A 14,963-nucleotide genomic window follows, 5' to 3' on the forward strand; every position below is an offset into this window, starting at 1 on the left:
AGGATGACGTCACTATCGTACGGCAAGATGACGTCACTATCGTACGGCAGGATGATGACGTCACGATGGTACGGCAGGATGATGACGTCACGATGGTACGGCAGGATGATGACATCACTATCGTAGGATGATGACGTCACTATCGTAGGATGATGACGTCACTATGGTACGGCAGGATGATGACATCACTATCGTAGGATGATGACGTCACTATCGTAGGATGATGACGTCACTATGGTAGGATGATGACGTCACTATCGTAGGATGATGACGTCACTATGGTACGGCAGGATGATGACATCACTATCGTACGGCAGGATGATGACGTCACTATGGTACGGCAGGATGATGACATCACTATCGTACGGCAGGATGATGACATCACTATGGTACGGCAGGATGACGTCACTATGGTACGGCAGGATGTTGTCACTATGGTACGGCAGGATGACGTCACTATGGTACGGCAAGATGACGTCACTATGGTACGGCAGGATGACGTCACTATCGTACGGCAGGATGACGTCACTATGGTACGGCAGGATGATGTCACTATCGTACGGCAGGATGATGACGTCACTATCGTACGGCAGGATGATGACGTCACTATCGTACGGCAGGATGATGACGTCACTATCGTACGGCAGGATGATGACGTCACTATCGTACGGCAGGATGATGACGTCACTATCGTACGGCAGGATGATGACGTCACTATCGTACGGCAGGATGATGACGTCACTATGGTACGGCAGGATGATGACATCACTATGGTACGGCAGGATGATGACATCACTATCGTACGGCAGGATGATTACATCACTATGGTACGGAAGGATGACGTCACTATGGTACGGAAGGATGACGTCATTATCGTACGGCAGGATGACGTCACTATCGTACGGCAGGATTACTTCAATATCGTACGGCAAGATGACGTCACTATCGTACGGCAAGATGATATCACTATCGTACGGCAAGATGACGTCACTATGGTACGGCAGGATGATGACGTCACGATGGTACGGCAGGATGATGACATCACTATCGTAGGATGATGACGTCACTATCGTAGGAGGATGACGTCACTATGGTACGGCAGGATGATGACATCACTATCGTAGGATGATGACGTCACTATGGTAGGATGATGACGTCACTATCGTAGGATGATGACGTCACTATGGTACGGCAGGATGATGACATCACTATCGTACGGCAGGATGATGACATCACTATGGTACGGCAGGATGACGTCACTATGGTACGGCAGGATGACGTCACTATGGTACGGCAGGATGACGACATCACTATGGTACAGCAGGATGATGACATCACTATGGTACGGCAGGATGACGTCACCATGGTACGGCAGGATGATGACATCACTATGGTACGGCAGGATGACGTCACTATGGTACGGCAGGATGATGACGTCACGATGGTACGGCAGGATGACGTCACTATGGTACGGCAGGATGACGTCACTATGGTACGGCAGGATGACGTCACTATGGTACGGCAGGATGATGACGTCACGATGGTACGGCAGGATGACATCACTATGGTACGGCAGGATGACGTGACTATGGTACGGCAGGATGACGTCACTATGGTACGGCAGGATGATGACGTCACTATGGTACGGCAGGATGACGTCACTATCGTACGGCAGGATGATGACGTCACTATCGTACGGCAGGATGATGACGTCACTATCGTACGGCAGGATGATGACGTCACTATGGTACGGCAGGATGATGACATCACTATGGTACGGCAGGATGATTACATCACTATGGTACGGAAGGATGACGTCACTATGGTACGGAAGGATGACGTCATTATCGTACGGCAGGATGACGTCACTATCGTACGGCAGGATTACATCAATATCGTACGGCAGGATGACGTCACTATCGTACGGCAAGATGACATCACTATCGTACGGCAAGATGACGTCACGATGGTACGGCAGGATGATGACATCACTATCGTAGGATGATGACGTCACTATCGTACAGCAGGATGATGACGTCACTATCGTACAGCAGGATGATGAGATCACTATGGTACGGCAGGATGATGACGTCACTATGGTACGGCAGGATGATGACATCACTATCGTACGGCAGGAGGATGATGTCACTATAGTACAGCAGGATGATGATGTCACTATCGTACGGCAGGATGATGATGTCACTATAGTACAGCAGGATGATGATGTCACTATCGTACGGCAGGATGACGTCACTATCGTACGGCAGGAGGATGACGTCACTATCGTACGGTAGGATGATGATGTCACTATCGTACAGCAGGATGATGATGTCACTATCGTACGGCAGGATGACGTCACTATCGTACGGTAGGATGATGACGTCACTATCGTACGGCAGGATGACGTCACTATGGTACGGCAGGATGATGACGTCACGATGGTACGGCAGGATGATGACATCACTATCGTAGGATGATGACGTCACTATCGTACAGCAGGATGATGACGTCACTATCGTACAGCAGGATGATGACGTCACTATCGTACAGCAGGATGATGACGTCACTATCGTACAGCAGGATGATGACGTCACTATCGTACAGCAGGATGATGACGTTACTATCGTATGGCAAGATGACGTCACTATGGTATGGCAGAATGACATCACTATCGTACGGCAGGATGATGACGTCACTATCGTACGGCAGGATGATGACGTCACTATCGTACGGCAGGATGATGACGTCACTATCGTACGGCAGGATGATGACGTCACTATCGTACGGCAGGATGATGACGTCACTATGGTACGGCAGGATGACGACATCACTATGGTACGGCAGGATGATGACATCACTATCGTACGGCAGGATGATTACATCACTATGGTACGGAAGGATGACGTCACTATGGTACGGAAGGATGACGTCATTATCGTACGGCAGGATGACGTCACTATCGTACGGCAGGATTACATCAATATCGTACGGCAGGATGACGTCACTATCGTACGGCAAGATGACATCACTATCGTACGGCAAGATGACGTCACTATGGTACGGCAGGATGATGACGTCACGATGGTACGGCAGGATGATGACATCACTATCGTAGGATGATGACGTCACTATCGTAGGAGGATGACGTCACTATGGTACGGCAGGATGATGACATCACAATCGTAGGATGATGACGTCACTATGGTAGGATGATGACGTCACTATCGTAGGATGATGACGTCACTATGGTACGGCAGGATGATGACATCACTATCGTACGGCAGGATGATGACGTCACTATGGTACGGTAGGATGATGACATCACTATCGTACGGCAGGATGATGACATCACTATGGTACGGCAGGATGACGTCACTATGGTACGGCAGGATGACGTCACTATGGTACGGCAAGATGACGTCACTATGGTACGGCAGGATGACGTCACTATGGTACGGCAGGATGACGTCACTATGGTACGGCAGGATGACGTCACTATCGTACGGCAGGATGACGTCACTATGGTACGGCAGGATGATGTCACTATCGTACGGCAGGATGATGACGTCACTATCGTACGGCAGGATGATGACGTCACTATGGTACGGCAGGATGACGTCACTATGGTACGGCAAGATGACGTCACTATGGTACGGCAGGATGACGTCACTATGGTACGGCAGGATGACGTCACTATGGTACGGCAGGATGACGTCACTATCGTACGGCAGGATGACGTCACTATGGTACGGCAGGATGATGTCACTATCGTACGGCAGGATGATGACGTCACTATCGTACAGCAGGATGATGACGTCACTATCGTACAGCAGGATGATGACGTCACTATCGTACAGCAGGATGATGACGTCACTATCGTACAGCAGGATGATGACGTTACTATCGTACGGCAAGATGACGTCACTATGGTATGGCAGAATGATGTCACTATTGTACGGCAGGATGATGACGTCACTATTGTACGGCAGGATGATGACGTCACTATGGTATGGCAGGATGATGACGTCACTATCGTACAGCAGGATGATGACATCACTATCGTACAACAGGATGACGTCACTATGGTACAGCAGGATGATGACATCACTATCGTACAGCAGGATGATGACATCACTATCGTACAGCAGGATGATGAGATCACTATGGTACGGCAGGATGATGACATCACTATCGTACGGCAGGAGGATGACGTCACTATGGTACGGCAGGATGATGATGTCACTATCGTACGGCAGGATGATGATGTCACTATAGTACAGCAGGATGATGACGTCACTATCGTACAGCAGGATGATGATGTCACTATCGTACGGCAGGATGACGTCACTATCGTACGGTAGGATGATGATGTCACTATCGTACAGCAGGATGATGATGTCACTATCGTACGGCAGGATGACGTCACTATCGTACGGTAGGATGATGACGTCCCTATCGTACGGCAGGATGACGTCACTATCGTACGGTAGGATGATGACGTCACTATGGTACGGCAGGATGATGACATCACTATGGTACGGCAGGATGATGACATCACTATCGTACGGCAGGATGATGACGTCACTATGGTACGGCAGGATGATGACATCACTATGGTACGGCAGGATGATGACATCACTATGGTACGGCAGTATGATGACATCACTATGGTACGGCAGGATGATGACATCACTATCGTACGGCAGGATGATTACATCACTATGGTACGGAAGGATGACGTCACTATGGTACGGAAGGATGACGTCATTATCGTACGGCAGGATGACGTCACTATCGTACGGCAGGATTACATCAATATCGTACGGCAGGATGATGTCACTATCGTACGGCAAGATGACGTCACTATCGTACGGCAAGATGACGTCACTATGGTACGGCAGGATGATGACGTCACGATGGTACGGCAGGATGATGACATCACTATCGTAGGATGATGACGTCACTATCGTAGGATGATGACGTCACTATGGTACGGCAGGATGATGACGTCACTATCGTAGGATGATGACGTCACTATCGTAGGATGATGACGTCACTATGGTAGGATGATGACGTCACTATCGTAGGATGATGACGTCACTATGGTACGGCAGGATGATGACATCACTATGGTACGGCAGGATGACGTCACTATGGTACGGCAGGATGACGTCACTATGGTACGGCAGGATGTTGTCACTATGGTACGGCAGGATGACGTCACTATGGTACGGCAAGATGACGTCACTATGGTACGGCAGGATGACGTCACTATCGTACGGCAGGATGACGTCACTATGGTACGGCAGGATGATGACATCACTATGGTACGGCAGGATGATGACATCACTATCGTACGGCAGGATGATTACATCACTATGGTACGGAAGGATGACGTCACTATGGTACGGAAGGATTACATCAATATCGTACGGCAAGATGACGTCACTATGGTACGGCAGGATTACATCAATATCGTACGGCAGGATGACGTCACTATCGTACGGCAAGATGACATCACTATCGTACGGCAAGATGACGTCACTATGGTACGGCACGATGATGACGTCACGATGGTACGGCAGGATGATGACATCACTATCGTAGGATGATGACGTCACTATCGTAGGATGATGACGTCACTATGGTACGGCAGGATGATGACATCACTATCGTAGGATGATGACGTCACTATGGTAGGATGATGACGTCACTATCGTAGGATGATGACGTCACTATGGTACGGCAGGATGATGACATCACTATCGTACGGCAGGATGATGACGTCACTATGGTACGGTAGGATGATGACATCACTATCGTACGGCAGGATGATGACATCACTATGGTACGGCGGGATGACGTCACTATGGTACGGCAGGATGACGTCACTATGGTACGGCAGGATGACGTCACTATGGTACGGCAAGATGACGTCACTATGGTACGGCAGGATGACGTCACTATCGTACGGCAGGATGACGTCACTATGGTACGGCAGGATGATGTCACTATTGTACGGCAGGATGATGACGTCACTATCGTACAGCAGGATGATGACGTCACTATCGTACAGCAGGATGATGACGTCACTATCGTACAGCAGGATGATGACGTCACTATCATACAGCAGGATGATGACGTTACTATCGTACGGCAAGATGACGTCACTATGGTATGGCAGAATGATGTCACTATCGTACGGCAGGATGATGACGTCACTATCGTACGGCAGGATGATGACGTCACTATCGTACGGCAGGATGATGACGTCACTATCGTACGGCAGGATGATGACGTCACTATGGTACGGCAGGATGATGACGTCACTATGGTACGGCAGGATGATGACGTCACTATCGTACGGCAGGATGACGTCACTATGGTACAGCAGGATGATGACATGACTATCGTACAGCAGGATGATGACATCACTATGGTACGGCAGGATGACGTCACTATGGTATGGCAGGATGACGTCACTATGGTACGGCAGGATGATGATGTCACTATCGTACAGCAGGATGATGACATCACTATCGTACAGCAGGATGATGACATCACTATGGTACGGCAGGATGACGTCACTATGGTACGGCAGGATGATGATGTCACTATCGTACAGCAGGATGATGACATCACTATCGTACAGCAGGATGATGACATCACTATCGTACAACAGGATGACGTCACTATGGTACAGCAGGATGATGACATCACTATCGTACAGCAGGATGATGACATCACTATGGTACGGCAGGATGACGTCACTATGGTATGGCAGGATGACGTCACTATGGTACGGCAGGATGATGATGTCACTATCGTACAGCAGGATGATGACATCACTATCGTACAGCAGGATGATGACATCACTATCGTACAACAGGATGACGTCACTATGGTACAGCAGGATGATGACATCACTATCGTACAGCAGGATGATGAGATCACTATGGTACGGCAGGATGATGACGTCACTATGGTACGGCAGGATGATGACATCACTATCGTACGGCAGGAGGATGACGTCACTATGGTACGGCAGGATGATGATGTCACTATCGTACGGCAGGATGATGACGTCACTATCGTACGGCAGGATGATGACGTCACTATCGTACTGCAGGATGATGACGTCACTATCGTACGGCAGGATGATGACGTCACTATCGTACGGCAGGATGATGACGTCACTATCGTACGGCAGGAGGATGACGTCACTATCGTACGGCAGGATGATGACGTCACTATCGTACTGCAGGATGATGACGTCACTATCGTACGGCAGGATGATGACGTCACTATGGTATGGCAGGATGATGATGTCACTATCGTACGGCAGGATGATGACGTCACTATCGTACGGCAGGAGGATGACGTCACTATGGTACGGCAGGATGATGATGTCACTATCGTACGGCAGGATGATGACGTCACTATCGTACGGCAGGACGATGACGTCACTATGGTACGGCAGGACGATGACGTCACTATGGTACGGCAGGACGATGACGTCACTATCGTACGGCAGGAGGATGACGTCACTATGGTACGGCAGGATGATGACGTCACTATCGTACGGCAGGATGATGACGTCACTATCGTACGGCAGGATGATGACGTCACTATCGTACGGCAGGATGATGACGTCACTATCGTACGGCAGGATGATGACGTCACTATGGTACGGCAGGATGATGACGTCACTATCGTACGGCAGGATGATGACGTCACTATCGTACGGCAGGATGATGACGTCACTATCGTACGGCAGGATGATGACGTCACTATCGTACGGCAGGATGATGACGTCACTATCGTACGGCAGGATGATGACGTCACTATCGTACGGCAGGATGATGACATCACTATGGTACGGCAGGATGACGTCACTATCGTACGGCAGGATGATGACGTCACTATCGTACGGCAGGATGATGACGTCACTATCGTACGGCAGGATGATGACATCACTATGGTACGGCAGGATGATGACGTCACTATCGTACGGCAGGATGATGACATCACTATGGTACGGCAGGATGATGACGTCACTATCGTACGGCAGGATGATGACATCACTATGGTACCGCAGGATGACGTCACTATGGTACGGATCTACAGGTTACCTGCAGCATCAGCTCGCAGTCCTCCCTCCCCACAAAGATCATCTCCTTGGGGAGGCGGTGCCGAGTCCCCGAGCTGCTCATCAGGAACCAGGAAGTCACACTCATCTTCACAGGCCTGCTGGGAAACTCCAGAGCATCCTGGGAAATGGAGGGCAGCGGGTGAGAGGAGTGAGACACACAACATTGACCCAATATGTATATATGCTCATTTGAAATCATTTCTTATTTCATCATTTTTATTCATTGTTATTCATATCTTTGATTTAATCTTTAATTGTATTAACCTGTGAATCTGTGCTGCTTCTCACTCGCACCCTGTTGCTGTTGAACTACTGACATTATTAACTGAAGAATAAAAAAGGCCATCACATGTCACTTGTGAGTCGCTTTTATCCAAAGCGACTCACAGACTCAGCACTGAGGGCAATCCCCTCAGGAGCACTTTGAAGCGTCTCAGGGACACAACGACATGCTGACTGCAGTGGGGTTTGAACCTGTGCCCCCCTGACCCCAACACCAACGCACTAGTCCACTGCGCCCAGTGGCGACTGGTCATTAGGTGACACTAGGTGGGGCACAGCCCCACCTAGTGTCAGCAGAAAGTATTAAAAATAATGATTACAACAAAATGCAAAAATAAATAAAAAATATATAAAATATATTTTAAGATCATGTTTAATCATCTGATTCGTCTCATTGCTGTTTCAGTCTGTGTTCTTCTACTTAGTGTCTACAGTGTGTGCCTATTGAGCTGTTTAGAGCCATGTGGGACAAAACCCGATCCTGCCCCTCCCTCTCACTGTCTAAGTGAACGGTGGGGAACCTTTTTCCTCTCAAGGGCCATTTCAATTTTTACAATATCCTCAGAGGGCCGTACAAGTGATTGACCTCTGCTTAAAAAAACTAAAATCACAGATTCATTTCATTCTGTGCAAAGAAAAAGCAACCTCTGAATCCAGATATCTCACCATGACTCGCGCATGCATGCACGTGCACGGTGTGGCATGCACGTGCATGCATGCCACACCGTGTGGCGTGACCACCAAAACAGAAAGATATGGACACAAGATGTGTACAAATGTATTTAGTTTCCTATCCATGTGGACATGATTTAAGTTGGGGGGGACCTCACCTCCTCTAGGGGGGACCTAACCTCCTCTAGGGGGGACCTAACCTCCTCGAGGGGGACCTAACCTCCTCTAGGGGGGGACCTAACCTCCTCTAGGGGGATCCTCACCTCCTCTAGGGGGGACCTAACCTCCTCTAGGGGGGTCCTAACCTCCTCTAGGGGGGACCTAACCTCCTCTAGGGGGGACCTAACCTCCTCTAGGGGGGTCCTAACCTCCTCTAGGGGGGACCTAACCTCCTCTAGGGGGGTCCTCACCTCCTCTAGGGGGGACCTAACCTCCTCTAGGGAGGGACCTAACCTCCTCTAGGGGGGACCTAACCTCCTCTAGGGGGGTCCGGGGGGCATGCTCCCCCGGGAAGATATTTTTTAAAATATTGAAGTTAAAAGCATCAATCTGGTGCACTTTGGGAGCAACATTAGGAGATCTATGGAAACATCTCTCAACACCAGATGAAACAGAACTGGAAGCAGATTTATTTTTCTTTATGGATATTTTACAAATCACTCTCCTTTCAAACTGTTCTTTACTGTCATATAGTATTTTATACCTGTTTACTTTATTCTCTTATTTTTTTATAACTATAATGATCATATAAAGATGTGCCTTCGCCTCACTGGTTGTAGAAAAAGCTTCTTATATTCGTTAGCATAGCTAGCTAACCAGATGCTAATAACAACACAGTGATTGACAGATGAGCAGATCACTGGGCTTTCAACTAAAGACACAGCCACGCAGGAACTGCGGCATGTGTCCGGCTCCTTATGGGTACTGCAGTTTCTGAAGTGCCGGAGCGGCGTTCCGGTGCTCTCCGTCAGAACTGCATCCCTGCTGTCAGTCGAGACATATACCACGTGATTGATTGATTGATTGATTGAAAAGTGTATTAACAGCTTGTATATTGGGTACAGTACAGTACAGCTCAAAACATACAATTGTTAAGGGGATGCAGACCAGAGAAAGACTTTCGTCTTGTTTACATCAGGGTCCCCCATTTCCAATTCATCATGTCATTTAAGACATATAAGACATACAGATGGCTTATTTACAATTTACATTTTAGATTTCATTCTAATACATCCTAACCGGACATTTAAGACATACCAAGTCTACAGATATACAGTTAGTAACAGAGTCTAAAATGCGAGTATATACATAGATGGGGGGGGGGGGGAAGCTGTCCATTGAACGACAGGTTGAGATTTGTACCATTACCGGGGCCAGTTTTGCAATGCTCTCCCCCGAAGGTGCTCTTTAAGAGAGGTTTTGAAGGTAAGTATAGTTTGACTTTCCTTTACAGTTGTGGGAAGAGCGTTCCACCTTGATGTGGCATCATTGCGAAACGTGTATTCCCCCTTTTTTGTGCCAAATCTGGGTTTCACATGATTTGTGGAGCTCCCTCTGGTGTTATGATCATGGTATTCCTTGACCTTTGGGAAGAGTTTTGACATGTACATGGGTACCATAGAGGTGTAGTGGATCTTGTAGACCAGGCCCATTGCAAGTAGCTGTACTCTGTCGTCTACTCTAAGCCATCCTAGGTTGTCAAAGTGGGCAGAGGTGAGGTGGGTTCTAGATGAAGGTCAAGCAGTAGTCTGACCAGTTTATTTTGCGATGTTTGAAGTTTTATTTGTAGCGCCTTGGAGGTGCTATGGTACCATGACGTGCAAGCATAGTCATAGTACCCTTGAATGAGTGCTCCTGCCAGAGTTTTCAGGGTGTTCTTGTTTACCAGAGAGGAGATCCGGTATAGGAATCTAGTTCTTTGATTGACTTTTTTTATTACATTGGATGCCATTTTGTCACAGGAGAGGTTTGCCTCAAGAATAGATCCTAGGTATGTAATTTCCTTCTTACTTGTGACAATAATGTCGCCCACTGCAACTGAGAAGTCGTCGGATTTGCTGAGATTATGTTTCGAACCGAAGAGAATGGACTCTGTTTTACCCAGGTGTAATGATAAGAGGGCTTTTTCAACCTGCAACCTGTTCCTGCCAGAGACCAGCAGGGCTGAGTCGTCCGCGAACAGGAACAAGTTGCAGTCACATGCTGATGACATGTCATTTAAATAAATTAGGAACAGTAACGGACCTAATATGCTTCCTTGTGGAACACCACAGCTCACTGGGAGGGGGGGGGGGACAGAGTACCGTTTACCTCCACCATCTGTTCTCTCCCCTCCAGGTAGGATTGCATCCAGCTCACCGATAGTTTATCAAAACCAATTGCTTTTAGCTTGTCAATCAGAATGGGGTGATTGACAGTGTCGAAAGCCTTTTGTAGGTCCAGCATCACCATGCCGCAGTACTTGCCCTCGTCCACCTCTTGTTTGATGTGGTCGCTCAAATAAAGAAGGCATGTGTCAGTGGAGTGGGATGTTCTAAAGCCAGATTGAAATTCATAGATTAGTTTCTTTTCCGCGAGGTACTTTTTGACCTGTTCATATACTATGTTTTCCATGACTTTCGAGATGGAGGTAAATATAGAAACAGGGCGGTAGTTGCCTGGGTCCAATTTGCTGCCCTTTTTGTGCAGGGGGGTTACTCTTGCAATTTTGAAGTCTTTGGGTACTTTCCCCTGTTTTATGGAGAGGTTAATTATGTGAGCTATGACTGGTGAGATGGCGGTTGCTGTGTCTCCGAGGAATTTGGAGGGGATATTGTCGTGGCCAGTGGCCTTGTTAGGTTGGAGGGCGCTCAGTTTAATGAGTACCTCTGCTGTTGTTACCCTTGCTAGACTGAAATCATCTTTGCGTACCCCTAGGTTTTTGTAGTAGGTCATGATGTGATCTACTCCAAAAAGCCCTGAGTGGGAGGGTAATTTATTTACAAGAGTTGTGGCTATGTTTGTGAAAAAAATGTTCAAGTACTTGGCCACATCCAGTTTGTCTGTGATGAGCCTGTTATCTGTCTTTATGTTTAAGTTAGAAAATCTCGTTTTGAGTTTTTTACTGCAGCCAAGCTGGTTATTGAGTAATTTCCAAAGTTCACGGGGTTTATTTTTGTTTTCCTCAGTTTTGACATTGATGAAATTCTTGTTGGCAGTTTTGATCATGGAGCTTACGTCATTTCTTAGTCTGTTTCTTTCAATTTTGAGTTCAGTCACGTGGGCCTGGAGTTCACTGCTCGTGCTTTTGGAAAGCATTGACTGACTTTTATGAAACTCAGATGACACGTTAGGCTCGTGTTGTGTTCAAGGACCCTGACCTTGGCCAGGAAAAACAGGCACTCGCTTGTTTAATTTTTTTGCGGTCTAGATTTCTTACATTTTTTTCTTTTTTGCGTGTGTTTATAAATTACCTCGAGGGCCGTACCAAATTGTCTCGCGGGCCGTATACGGCCCGGAGGTTTCCCACCCCTGGTCTAAGTGAACGGTGACTGTAAAAACTACACTGCGCATGCTCAGAGTATTTTCCTATTTAATGTGTGTGGCAAAAAAATAATGCCCATGGGGCATAGTGCTGCCACCATACATCATCTCACATCATTCAGAGCTGATTGGCTGTAAGTACGTGTGCCGCGAAAAGTGTGGTGTGTGAAGAGCAGGTGAAGAGGAGGAGAGAGACGCGTCCTAAAACCCGGAAGTAAGCTGCGCATGGCTTCCCTCCACAACAAAGCAATGAGATTTCTCCATAGGATTTTAGAAAATAGCTCCAAATAAGATCTGTGGGAAACGTAGCTGTTAGATAAATGCACGTTTTGTTCAGCCGGATAATATCCACATGTCTACCCTACTTTTATACTTTTTGAATCATAAATCTATCGATTAGTTTCATGATAGACTTTTGAAACTACAAGAAGATAAGGAGGACGATCCAGAGGGATAGGCCAATGGACTTCATCTTCAAGTCAAGGTAAGACCGCAATTTGATTGAAAATGGGATCTTACTAAGAGAGAACAATTCAATATTTAAATGATACAATTACATTTTTTGGGTATCCTTCTGTTGTTTAAAATTAATTGAAGCATCAGACAAAAAAAGCTTTTGAAAATAATATTATATTTTGATTTAGGTCAAAATATAATATTTGTAAACCTGAAGAGTCAGAGCCTCAGCAGCCATGAACCTCACTGCAGAAGCTTATAGACATCTAAGTTTGTTGTGCCCCACCACTTTTGTACATGTAAAAACGCCACTGACTGCGCCACACACCACCACAGAAGAAGAGGGTCGGGGCTCCGGGGCGCTGCATGCACACATTTCAAATATCTAAAGTCTAAAGTATGTTCATTTATGATTTTTTTAATAATGTATATATATATATTATATATATAATAATGAATGTATTATATATATTAATATATATATAATATATATGGTATAATGACGTTTTCACTCTGAAGACGATGCACAGAGTTTATAATAAACACACACACACACACACACGCACGCGCTTATGTAGGTGAATATTTTTCACATCACGTGACCTGACAGGAAGCATCACTATTCCACCTGAACCGAGCCACACCCGGGATAACACACACACACACGCGCGCGCACCGCAGGCCTCCTCTCCTCAGACGGATAACGGACAGCCCCCCCCCCCCCCCCCCGCATCTCTTACCTCCGGAGGACGCCGCACCTCTGGCGGATGGAGGCCGGGCTGCAGAGGCGGGACGGACAGGGACCGACCGGGAGGGGACGGACCGGGAGGGGACGGACCGGGAGGGGACGGACCGGGAGGGACCGGGAGGATGGGATCACGGTCGCGGATGCTGCTGATGCTGTTCTGGCATCTCTGTCTCCTCCTGACGCTCCAGCTGCCTTGCGTCATCACGCACCAGCTGCCCTGCGTCATTACGCACCAGCTGCCCTGCGTCATCACGCACCGTGGCACCGCGACACTTTCAAAATAAAAGCCTCGGGACAGCAGCGCTGAGTGACCGATCTGATCAGAAGGTCCTAATGAACACAATATGGCGCAATTCCAAACCACACCCTACCCACTCGCAGCTCAACAGGCTCCTCCCGTCAGAGGGAGGGAGTACACAGCAGCAAACTCCCCTCTCAGAAACAGATCAGCTTCTCTTCCACAAAACATTCACATGAACAACTCAAATAAAACTACAAACATCTTTCATTGGGTTTTTTGTAAAGCTATTTTAGTTTTAAACCTGATGTTTCTTTTCAGACAGGTTTTGATGTAAATGAGTCAGGACAGGAATATGTATACTGTTGTTGTTGTTGTTGTTGTTGTTGTTGTTGTTGTTATAATCCCAAAGACAGAGTATATGGAAGGATTTGGAGAGTGCACTTTATTATAGGGTTTATAAATAGAACAACATATAATGAAGACAAACATGACATCATATATTCATACTGGTTATATCCTGGACCAATGGGAGCGCTTGTGGGTCAGTCAGAGACGGACCAATGGGAGCGCTGGTGGGTCAGTCAGAGACGGACCAATGGGAGCGCTGGTGGGTCAGTCAGAGACGGACCAATGGGAGCGCTGGTGGGTCAGTCAGAGACGGACCAATGGGAGTGCTGATGGGTCAGTCAGAGACGGACCAATGGGAGCGCTGGTGGGTCAGTCAGAGACGGACCAATGGGAGCGCTGGTGGGTCAGTCAGAGACGGACCAATGGGAGCGCTGATGGGTCAGTCTGAGACGGACCAATGGGAGCGCTGATGGGTCAGTCTGAGACGGACCAATGGGAGCGCTGATGGGTCAGTCTGAGACGGACCAATGGGAGCGCTGATG

The sequence above is a fragment of the Gymnodraco acuticeps genome, unplaced genomic scaffold (assembly GCF_902827175.1).
Source record: "Gymnodraco acuticeps unplaced genomic scaffold, fGymAcu1.1, whole genome shotgun sequence".
NCBI classification, from domain to species: Eukaryota; Metazoa; Chordata; class Actinopteri; order Perciformes; family Bathydraconidae; genus Gymnodraco; species Gymnodraco acuticeps.